A 12886-nucleotide genomic window follows, 5' to 3' on the forward strand; every position below is an offset into this window, starting at 1 on the left:
AATGTGTAAGTGAAAAATAAAAGTTAGGGCCTGATGTCACACAGCAATCCTGTGAAAGATATGCAAAAGACCTATACAAATAAAATTAAGCACATGTAAATATATTCAAAATTTACTTACATCTAGTTAAAATTGGGTTCTTCTACATTTGGGAATTTTACTGCTAAATCCAATATTATTTGAAAAGATTAAAGAGCAATAGGAATACAACTAGTTAAGTATTATTTTCAATGTATTCTAACAGTATTTTTGAATAAAAGAAATGAAAATTAGAATCATATCAAAACCTGATTAAGACTTTATGCTTAAATATTCAAATTATCAGATCAAAATCCATGTTGACTATGGGTTAGATAAGTCATGATGCTGAATCCTGTTTTGTCCATTTATGCTTCAGAAATGATCCTTTACCTTTCAATATTCACTTCACCTACATGCAGTAGTTAATTGGTTTGAATATAAATAGTTTAATACTGAAAGTGGGGAATATATTGATAAAACACTACAGCATAATGACTACTGAATTCTGCCAGGGCTGCCGTGAAATTATATATATTTGCTTTTTGAATTAGATGTCTAACATTTTGTGAGATGCATATTTCTTTAAACTGAGTGACTAAATTCATGTTACTATAGTATTGGTTTATTGAACTTCGAGTTTTAGCTCAGGCATTACAGAGGAGTTAGGTACTATATTTAGAGTGAGATCTACATATTCCATACAGATGGAATCAGTCCATGAATGCATGTTGGTACCATCTCTGCCAGTCCTAATAAAACTCTGTCTTTGGTGTGTTTGAACAAGACTTACGTTACACATGAAAACTGAAACATCAACCATTATATACCCTTTAAGTGTAGATAAAATAATTTTACATCCATACAATATTTTTAAATGTTGACTTTAGCAAAAACTTAAAAAATCCTCTGCAATTTGAGATGAAAATTCATGATGCACAAAATTATGAAGGAAAACAATGTCTACTCCAAATAACCCATAACTTTTTTGAATAAAATTTTAGTTTTGTGATTTAATCTTTCTCATTTACATTTGCTCAGTGTATTTGAATTCACAGTGTTTCTACATGTAGAATAACATTTAATCTGCACAGTGCCCTTTGTGAAAGCTGAGAATGTTACATGTTTAATGATGAGAGAAGTCCCATTGATATGAATGGTTGTTTTCATCATCATAACCAGGAACAATGGCAAATCACATGCTGGAGTCTGATGCTCCCAATGCTAGCCCAGATTTCGTTCGAGTAGATCTTGATATGCCAAATTCTGAGCAAATCTTCATTCCTCTCTCTTGTACATGCATAGGGTACATAATAAAGCTACAGATGTGACAAGTTTTTAATTTGCCTTCATTGGATTTCCTTTATCTGAGCATAGCATTTGTTGCCTAAAGTGAGTACATACATGTGAACATGCATGAAATAAGTGCCTAAAGGATGAAAAATATACTTCTTCTTTTGATTTCCTATTGCACAAACAGTATTATGATTCTTAGACAAAAATGGGCAGCCAAAAATGGAAATCTCAATAGACACACAGAAATCAAATCCTATAGGGAAATGACTTGACCTAATTAGGTTATTTACATTCTAATTCCCTGCTTCTTTCAGTAATATAGGCCTGGGACATGTGAAAGCACATGATCATTCACTCACCTATGCCACTTACCATTTGATCTGAGTGTTTGGGAGTGGAATATATAAATGTATACTATGTATACTTCTAGACATAACCTAGCATAAGTATACTCTACATTATTGGTGGTTGTCGGACCATGTATGATCCTTTATTTAAAAAATGCTCCAATATTGCCACATAAATTATCCAGTGACAATCCATTAGTCATTTGAAAAGCAGTCAGCTTTTGATACCAATAAAGCATAGGCAGAAAAAGGACAATGAAGAGATCAGACTTAATTATCTGCTGCAGTTATTTATGCCAGGACTCTCTTGGTGAACTCCAGTGGACTTGAAACCATGTTTCAGGACATGAGCCTCTCCCCCTGAAAATGACTGACATCCCAAGATGTGTCCTGAAAGTTCACTACCTACCAAAACAGTAGAAAATAGGGAGAGATTCTAACAGGCTTTCTGACATCTGTGTGACTACCCAGCAGCAGTAAAACCCAGACTTGACTGACTCTTGAGTCTGTACCTTCTGTGCTGGGTAGAGGATCCATTCCATTCAATTGACTTTCCTGTTTTTACAAACAAGATTGTATCTGCATTTCCACTTGAAAACACAAGTGCTTGAGTTCCTAGGTTTCCCTGCTGCTTCTTGAGCTCACACACCCTTGCACACATGGCGTGAAGGCTCTTTGCATTTGATGAAAGGCATGAAGAACCAGGCACAGTGCAATCCTCATGGGAAAAAGTGCCACATCATTCAGTTGTACATCAGTCACCCTGACAGAAGGTGTCATTCTAGGCAACAGGTCACTGAGAGAGTGTCACTCATATGCATGCACACGCAGTTATATCTTGTGCACATTCCACACCTCCGAAAGCCGACTGAACATGTTTCCTTTGGAATCACGTACACAATATGCAGACTGGCTATGCAGGAAAAATCCATGGCAACCGCACATGCAGAGCTTGAAGATCTTATTTGAAAAGAAAATAAGTTTACCTTTCTTTAGATTTAACTTTTTAAAAGACAAAGTTCTTTAGATATGTTTGATTCAAACTTGAAAACCAGTGCTTCATGATTTCTTGAGCAGTATCTTGTCTTGGGGCTTTCTGAATACCCTACAGGCTATTCATTCTTCCCTTTGGAAGCCTTAGAGGTATTTTTCTGTGCTGTGTACATTTTCATCCAAAGGAATATTTTCTTCTCATTGCCTTACATACCTTGGGACATTTTTCTCCCACTGCAGACCTTAGAGGACTGTTTAAGACCCTATCCACTCCATCTACTCTTATTTTCACCCAAAGGGCAAAATCCCTAAGATCTTGACACAAATACTGATAAATACATGGAATTATTAAAGGTGCTATCTCAGCAAAAGAGGGTCGCTGCTGCCTTTGTTCTCGGGGGAATACATATTTCACCCAGTAGCAAGACACCCAACTGTGGCTACAATCAGAAACTTCTGAAATGCCTTTAAGCTAATCATCTTTGAACATAAGCCTTTGTTGTTGAGTGAGGGATCATCTAGATATAGGGCACAAAAACCTGCTCTATTTTTATTTCTCTCTACCTTGAGTGAAACAGCATCAAGCTTGTCACTGCCGATGGTGAGTGAGGTTCAATGATCTGTCAGCATTCACCCCCAATGAAGACAGTGAGAGAAACCCAAAGCTCTGTAGAGAGGGCTCAGGAGAGAACCAGACAGAGTGTTTGCAAAAGAGCATTTTTATATGTTTTCTTGTGACAGCACTAGTTTAACAGAAAATAGTTGGAGTGTGCCAAAAAGGGGGAAAAATGAAAGACACTAGTAGTAAGTTAGGCTAGCATGACATGATGGATCTGGGCTATGACAAACCGAATTGGAACAAAGCTTCCCTGGGGAGCAACTATACCAGGTTTGCTGAATTGTATTTCTTGATTTCTTACTGTGCAACAGTGCTTTTTACTGTTAGATTGACTAGGCTTCAGAATATTTTTAAAATTGTACAAATCAAAATCCATGTAGCTTAAAAATGAAGGATGTAAAAGGTTTAGGAGTTTGATGTATTGAAAGGCATTCTGTATTCCCTCATGTGAGTATTAAATATACACTTTGTCTGTTTGATGAATTTCAATTCTTTGTGGAAGGCAGTACACACGAAAGCAGTTTATGAGGCTGGAAACCCTGGTTGGAAAGGGCACAGATTACAGCTCATCCAAGCTTCTTCCCTCTGATGCCACCCCAGTTGTGCCTGGCATTTCAGCAGGCTTCATGTGTAAATTCATGCCTGTTCTATGACGCACACAAGAAACATTTATTTTATTTAATCTAGTGTCCTCCTAACACAGGTATATCATTCTTACTGCCTGTTTGGCCAGGCCTCCGTCAGTGATCCCTACCCCATAATGTAAATCACATTTGATTTTACAATTGATCACAAATAATTTTAAAAAGAGGGAATAAAAATGATTTCATATCCAGGAAATTTGGCTGGTTTTCATATTTCACGGGATGCCAAATAATCGAACAATTTGATTTTATAAATTGTCATTATAAGAAAGTTTTGTTGGAATGCTAAAATAACAGATGCTACTCCATTCTCAGGTAAGTATAGGTATTGAGCTTCAAAAGGCATAAAGATTTACTATTCCTGTATTCAAGGAGCAACCATTTTGAATAATACATGACATCATTAGACTCTAATATAATAAGTGCTAAATAAGAGACAAGCTCAAAGAAGATGCAGATGACCAGTCAGCTCTGCCACAGCTTCACGGGTCTCCTCCCTTCCACGACTGAGGTATGATGGGAGGGAAAGAGGATGGTGAAAGGGAGGTCACAGCGGTTTAGGAAGAAAGGACCAACACACTGCGGACTAAGAGACAAAGAGCACAACTGGCCTCAGGAGTATCGACAGTCTAAATCGTACACTGAAATTTTGATGGTAATATATAGGAATAAAGAAGATTACTTAATGAAAAATAGGAAGTAGTGGTAATTGCACCAGGCAGACTATGGCTGAGACAATCACCCAAACTAGGAAATTCTTAGCCTGACCATAGTGGTACACATCTTAATCCCAACACGCTGGAGGCAGAGGTCGTCAGATCTTTGAGTTCAAGGACAGCCTGATTTACAAAGTGAGTTCCAGGACAACCAGGGCTACACAGAGAAGCCCTGTCTTGAAAAACCAAAAACCAAAACCAAACCAAGCCAAAACGAAAAAAGAGTAAAGAGTGCTACTATCTTTAAGTTTGCACCCAGACGCTAGTCAAATTTAACCAGTAAATTAGGTTGGATAGATCAAACATACGGTAAATTTTTTGAGAAAAAATGTTTTAAGAGCTGGGGAAATATAAGACACTTTGGAAAGCTGCAAATGCTTCTCAAAAATTCCCTCTGATTCTTGGTAGTGTTTGTTGGGAGTCATATCACTGTTACCAAATAAATGATAATGGGTGGGAACAATACTTATTGAGCTTTTCTGCCTTAAAAGGATATTCTGTTCTTATTTTGAATATAGTTGCTTCTGTTTTGTATGGTTCAGTCAATTTCATCTGACATGTGTGGTAAGATTTAACTTCTAGGTCATAATTTATAATATTATTAAATGAAATATTAAGGTAAATTTCAGAAGTTTCATATAAGTATTGCTACTGACTTTAAATATTCAATTATTTACAAGTATAAACTCATATACAGTACAAGAAAATGCCAATATTACTCAATTATTCTGATCCATTTATACCTTAAACTAAGGAAATAATAGGCATGCCACTCTAATCTTCATTTACTCTTGATTTGTATTCTCTTTGGCTTGGTTTTATTTATGTGTAAATATGCATAGTTCAAAACTTGTTAGTAGCAACACTAATAATGTCATTTATATACTTCACCTTGTCCATTTTAAATGGATTGTTCTATTTATAGAGTAACAGCCTGTAAAATTAAATTAAAATTTTTAATAGAAAAGGCAGTCCTTTAAAAATTATTATGATAGAAAGAAGGGTAATTTTTTCATAAATCATTTCCAAAGCAACTTTTAAAAGAGTCTTTTTAGCTCCAAAACTTTAAAATAGTCATTGATTTTTTAAAAAATAATTATTTATGCAAAATAATTTATGACAGATTTTTTAGTACTTGAAAATGTATTCTTATAATAGGAATTTTATAAGACCATTAATTTTACCAGTGCTAAGAAGCATAAATATAATTTAGGAGCTATTTTGTTGATTGTTTCTAGAAATATATATTGACCCCATTAGTTTTAAGTGATAACGTTACTAAGCCAAAATATTAATCCCACAGTACCAGAATTGCTGGCTTTAACCATTTTTTTCTGCAAAGCCTTTGTTAGTATTCATATTTCATTTTGCTTATCATGCATAAATATAAATTTTAAATTGATCATCCTAGAACTCACACTCTTAGACTCTCCAATTGCTAATTTTTGCTTCTAGCCTCTTTGGTATATGTTTGGAGTGTGACAGAGTTGATATCCTTTGGCTGTCATTGCATTATTCAAGGTGGTTTCCCTGTATTTAGAAAGGCCTCATCATCAAATACTCATTCAAAGAATCATTTATTCAACTAGGGAGACTTTGAAGGAGAGGAAACGATCATTGTCAAAAATAATGACAAATAACCTTATTGTTTTTATTAAGTCTGATATAGTCCCAAATTCTCAACAAGGGTTAATGTGCTTCATTCTCAAAACATGGGAAACTATTTGAAATGTTTTGAGACGTTTCTTAGCTGATTTTGTTATTCTTATATATTAATATCTAAAATGAACATTTCATATATATTCTTGTCTTGAGACAGATGTTTATATGCTCAGTTGATAAAGGCTAAGCCAAAACATATCCATTTTTCACAACTAAGAATTTGTGTTATGTCTTAAGGCAGAGTACATTGATACTGGTTTGAAAGCTTTAAAACACGTTGATTGGCAGGCTTTGTTAATTCAGTGTGGACTGGGTAAAATGCAGAAGCTGAACAGTTTTCAGATTATGAGTGTTAAGACCGGTTGTTTTGGAAATGAGGTATAAGGAGCATTCCTGTTCAGAACATAAAATTGGAAAGGTCATTTGATAATGGTTCACTTATATTCAACTTAAGTTCTGACGGTTTTTGTTCACCAGTATTTAATATAAAGACCTTAGAAGAATGCATTCTTTTGCTGTCTGTTCAGTTTGAAAAATACATACTTAAAAACAGAAATAAGGGCAAAGTATGTAATATGTTAAGATTAATATGTAAAAGAGCACATTTAAGACAAATTCATGAAACCTCTGGAAACTTCATTCCATTTTAGCGTGCTAAACTTTTCCCTAAAATTCCTCATGTGGGTTCATGTTGATAAATTATCACCCATCACAAGATTTCCCTTTGTAACAACTGAATTTCTTCAACATGTACCCTAAAGATCCAAAGACAGTCTTCTGCAATTGTCAACCCTTTTTATCTCAGTATTTAAACATTTGAAAGATCTGAACAAGTTATGTTTTAAGCTTAACACAATTTACTGGAATAAGTGAGCCAATTGGGAAAATATTATCACATGAACTTCTTGGTGTTTCTGAACCTTAGTATTTTATAGATTAATATTTAACTTCTTGTAAGACACATTTATTTCTCTTCAGTTTAGGAGTGGATAGCATATTAACCAGGCTAACACTAGTTGTTATAACAAATCAATACAAATGTAGGTAGTAACTCCAACATGACATGACATCCCCTCATGTCATGCCCAGCATTAAAGTAACTGATTGTCAGGCTGATTTCTTGTAGATTGTAGGTCAGAAACCTGGACATTTTTTTCTGATGGAACGAGTATCTTCAATATTTGTATCCTGTTCATGTGCCTCAATCCAATCAGATCACAATGAGCAAGGTCATAACTTGACTGGAGTGGCACCATGCTTAAGTTTGAAAGGCAAGAACCCTTCTTAGAAAGCAATTGTCACATGAGAAACACATTCGCCAATGCTCAGCAGTTCCCTAGCAAATGTATCATGAACTGTAGACCAAGTCAACTATTTAGATAGTCAGGAGGCATTTCCCAAATAATTCTAAAATTGAAAAACGCCAGCAATGGACTAGGAGAACCCTGAACACTACACTGTGTAAGGATTTGGAAAGGTCAACTCTCTTAACATACAGCCTAAGTTTCTAGTCATTGAATTGTTACTTTCTAGCCTACAACTATGTACTGCATTTGAACAAGAAATATCTGCTTGGAGAGAAACCAAAAGAAATCTTAACTGAAAACTAAGCTAATGAGAAAACCTTAATCATAATAAAATAACAGCTAGTAAATCTAAGCTATATTCTAGACGTATTTCTAGACATATTCTAGGCTTAGTTAAATAGTCAGTATAATGCTGAGGAAATTTTATTTCTACAAGATGGAGAAGTGACATACAGGGTGATAAAATACCCAACATCATGAAATAAAAATGAATTGAATTCTGATTCATCTCTAGAGGTCTGTCATACTATCATATTCCTTATAAAAGACAGAAAATGCTTTTTGAAAGGAAAGAGGGCAACTGCTTTTTCCTGAATAAACAATATGTCCTCTCGTTTACTTGGTTTCAGTTACACAATCGTATATGTGTATGGTTCATTGCTTTCCTGCAGAGTCCAAGCCCGGGTTCCCTTCTCCAAAGGGCATTTCCCACCCTTCCATGTCCTGTTCTCTCAGGGAGGAACAGATGGCAAAGGCCTGTGATCTCCAAGAATACATGCTCTGCTTTAAGGTGGGGACTCATCTAAGCTCAGTAGAAAGGAGAAGCTAAAATAAAAGGCAAAAGACAGGATTTCTGAAAAGGCTACAGTCAGTGCATATGCGTTGTCAGGTGGTTCTTGACGTTGTGAGACTTCACTGGGCTTAATCTAAATGGACAGGAGCTCAGTAGGAGAAAGAGCACAGGGGCTTACAGAGAAGGGTGGTGGGAACCAGGATTACAGTAGATAAAGACAGGATCTGTCACCCATGGCTGTGATAGCAGGCAAATCGAGGAATTAGTTACATCTTTATACACTTTTACTTTAGAACCTATTTTTGCATATATTTTTAATTCTATGTAACCATCTGGTAGGGCCTGGCACTCCATGATTTGTTACAATACTAGTGTTTATCTAGGGAACTACTCATATAGTCACTGGGAAATGAATGCTGGGCTCTGCGAGCAAAGTTTGATGAGGGATTTCCAAGCAAATGCTACTTACCAAAAGTTCAAAAGTAAACCTCGCGTCTTCTCAGCATTTATAGGATCCCGCACAAGCCGTTACTCTGTGCTGCATCTACCTGTCTTTAGAATAACTGACCATAGTTAGTACTTGTATCACTTCCTGTCTCTGGTCACCCATGTAGAGAATACCTCACATTTCTTTTCAAGTCAAGGAAAAAGTCCCTTAGAGAATGAAAAAGGAGTTCTCAATTCTCTAAGGAGCCTCCTCGGAACTGACTGCTCTTCTTTGTCAATCACACAGCACTTCCAATGAAATCATGGCTGTTTGTAATTTATGTTGTTGCTACATGCAGCATTAAATTGACAAGGAGGATGCAGTGACGAGCTAAGAGGACATGTTCTGCTTCTGGACTCATCTGACACCTGTATTCAGAAGAAAGAATACAGCTTTCATAAGCATATCATGGGGAAGTACAGAGGTGAATGAATATTGAAAAGTGGCTTTTCAATGTCATAGCAACACTGAATCCAACATGCTTCCGGCACTACCACCCTAAGAGTATCAACATAAGCAGAAGCAGTCTGGGGTACACAGTTTTCTAGAATCTTTTGAATAAAGAGTTATGTTTCAGTGAAAATCCATACAAATCTCAGAGACTTTTAATCTATATGTTGGCAGTCTCGGTATCTTGATTTTAATAGAATATTCATTTTGCACTTAAGTTACCTCCTGGTTTTTCCTCTATTTGAATAATTGTATTATACATCAAATAAGCAGTGTCCAAAGTGAAAAAGGAAGAAAATGATACCTAGGTCTCTTTAGGGAGAGTCTTTAGAAAGAGGAAGCAGACAAGCCTGCTACAAATCAAATTATTGTTGTGGTTATTTTAACACAAAAGCAAATGAGAGAACTTGAATCCAAGTATTACTGGAGGAGTGTCACCACCAAGTGGAAAGATTACAGAAATGGGAAGTGATAGTTGCTGATAGAGTCAGATGCTGCTATGCCATGGAGTGTGTTGAAATTGAACAGGCCTCTAGATTCTACAGTGTTGAGTGTGCTGCTCTGTCTAGATCTTTACCTTTCTGTAGCAGCTGCAGTGCAGGTGCCTTGTTAACTGCTAGGTATGTTGCCTGTATTCACTCTTTTGTAGGTAACTCTTTCTTCAAATCAAGGGATTAAACTCTGTAGAATGTCAAATTATAAATTCTCTATGTAGCCACCTTGGAGTAGGAAATTTTCAGGAAAGATATAATTATAGGAAAGATTTAACTATAAGAAAGATATAATTATAGGAAAATTATAGGAAGATATAATAAGTCATTTAATCTAGGTTCCAATTTTACTAGGCGTAATTGTCATTCCAGTTGTAGCATTGTTCAGATCATTCTTCCACATTCTTATTTTGTGTGTTGGCTAGGTTTCTGTCAACTTGACACAAGCAAGAGTCATCAGAGAGGAGGGAGCCTCAGTTGAAAAAATACTTTCCTAAGATCTGGTTGTAAGCAAATTTCTTAATTAGTGATTGCTAGGAAAGGGCCCAGTCCACTGTGGGTGGTACTACCTTTGGGCTGGTAGTCCTAGAGTCTATGAGAAAACAGGTTGAACAAGTCATGTTGAACAAGCCAACAAGCAGCACCCCTCAATGGTCCTGCATTAGCTTCTATCTCCAGGTTACTGCCCTGCTTGAGTTCAGGTACTGACTTTCTTTGATGATGAACTGTTATACAGAAGCATAAGTTGAATAAACCCTTTCCTCCCCAACTTGTTTTGGTTATGGTGTTTCATTATAGCAGTAGTAACCCTAACTAACACATATTGCTTTAAGGTTCACATATTTTAATTATTAAGTTATATTATTCTGGCTTACAACAATAATTTTCCATGTGGGAGTTTCTTAATGGTCTTCTTATTCACAGGCATATATTTGCTTACCAAGTGATAAGGAGAAACTAGTGTGATCCCATCTAGCTTTTCAGTGATGAACTGACCTTTGGATTTCTAAACAAATACTGGTCCCCTGCTGTCTACCATGACTTTCTATATTCCAGAGTCAGTAAAAAGGTAATGTTAGGATTACACCTCAAATGCCTATAATCCCTAGTTAGCTCTTCTAATAAAGGGGCTCTTTATCATCCTCTTAGTACACCATGGCATTGATAGCACTTTGTTTTACCTTATCATTAAAACATCATCTTTGAGAATTTCCACTTGTATCGTTACAAGATGATTATGACAGCTTCACTAAGCCTCATTCATGTGAATGAAGAAATTAGTGCCATAAAAATTCCTAATAATTATTTTCCAAGACATGTTGGTACTTTTCTAACTTAAACTCATTATACCGATTTGAATCTCACTTCAGCAAATCCATGCAAACTGAGTGTTCTTATTAATGTCAGCTTCATACTACATTTAGGTAAAGATTTAATCTGAAAATAAATGTGCTAATAAAACCCACATGCATGACTTGAATCTCTTCACATATGTGGCAATAGTGTGTACATGGATATGACACTTGGAAAAAAATTAAAATGTTTTATAGCATGTTAAATTGTCAACATAATTTTCATACTAAGCAGTCCATCAGATACTCTGTTAGCTGCTGTCATGCAACAATTTATTTAACCTTCCAAAATTGAGTTTTTTTCTGGTATTTTACAAGTTGCTAGTTAATCTTTAAAAGATGCTATTTTATAACTCTGGGTCATATTCTTGGGGTGCAGCATGAAGCTTCGGGGGATATCCCTCCTTCCACCATATTTATCACCAAAACAAAAAGAAAGAATCATGCTTATAATTGACATGATGAGAAATAGGAGCCAATTTGTTTTTAATACTCTTATAATATTTGCAAATAGATATATAAAACTTTATTTATCCAACTTATTTTTATAAGAAACATTTAAACAAATGTATACTCCAAGAATTAAAAGCAGAAGGCAAATAATTTTTAGGAGTCCAGAACCATTGGATAAATCTCTTCTTTCTTAAATTTTTGCCATATTATAATTTTCCAGTGATTGAAGTTTTCTTCTTTAAGTAACAAGAGGTAACATGTAACCTTTGTATGGAAGCCTGTTACACATGTATTGCATGTGCCCATGTGTGCGTGTATATACTTTAACAAAATGCCTATTGAAGACATCTTACTGTAAGCATGAGTTATTTTATGCATTACTATTGCATGACCCTTGATGATCATTGCAGTGTGGCACACAACTGGTTACTACATTAAATTTCTCCAAATGTCCGTAGAGTTCCTTGTCTGCTGTTTCATCCTAATTCTTGTGCCTTGATGTGGATTATTTTCTTTCTTCCTACGTTTTCCATGTTGAGGAAGCTACTTCCTGAAAATTATATCTAAGTTAAACTTTTAAAGTCTTGAACTTAAGATCTCTTAAGAGTTCTAATTTAAGAAATTCAAGTGTTTTCCATAGACATGTAACTCAAGAGCTATGAAAGTCATGTTTAAAAATTACAGTGACTTAAAAATAGATCCATCCAATAGTTTCCTTTCCTGAGGAATATTTGTATGAGACTTGGAAAGAATCATATTGGGAAATCATTTAAATAATAGTGTGTAAAGCTGAATGGTTATTATTCTCCAGGCAAAAATTAATCAATAAAGTCTCCTTTATTCTTTCTATAGTTATAAAAACCTATAAAACCCTTGCAGATGTATTAGCAAGGTACTTCTTTCTTGTACATTTGTATTTAACAGCATTAGTTAATGAAATATATGGCATTTATAAAGAACAGATTGTTAAAGTGTATAAACAAACTGCATAGCCTATTCTTATAGGAAAGGACTTTGAATTGCTTAAGAGCAGACAATCAGTATTTTAAAAATAGAAATAGTATTAGCTCAGAGTCTGCGGAGACGATGAGGCGGTTTCTTGTGTTTCAGAAGAGCATAGCTGTATATAATGGCTCTTGAGCAATGAGTTAGCATTCTAAAAGATTAGAATGAATCAGAACAGAATCACGTGTGGACTAAGGCATACATGATTAGTTAGTTAACATTTACCTTATGCAACCACATATTGACACTGAGA

General features: G+C 35.3%; 1 protein-coding gene across 1 annotated transcript in view; it reads left to right on the forward strand.

The window, feature by feature from the left end:
• Positions 1-12886, forward strand: part of Arhgap15 (Rho GTPase activating protein 15) — a 591993-nt gene that overhangs the window by 160190 nt on the left and 418917 nt on the right. The gene's annotated exons all lie outside the window — the stretch shown is intronic.

This window comes from Mesocricetus auratus, unplaced genomic scaffold, assembly GCF_017639785.1.
Source record: "Mesocricetus auratus isolate SY011 unplaced genomic scaffold, BCM_Maur_2.0 Super-Scaffold_100004, whole genome shotgun sequence".
Lineage (NCBI taxonomy): Eukaryota > Metazoa > Chordata > Mammalia > Rodentia > Cricetidae > Mesocricetus > Mesocricetus auratus.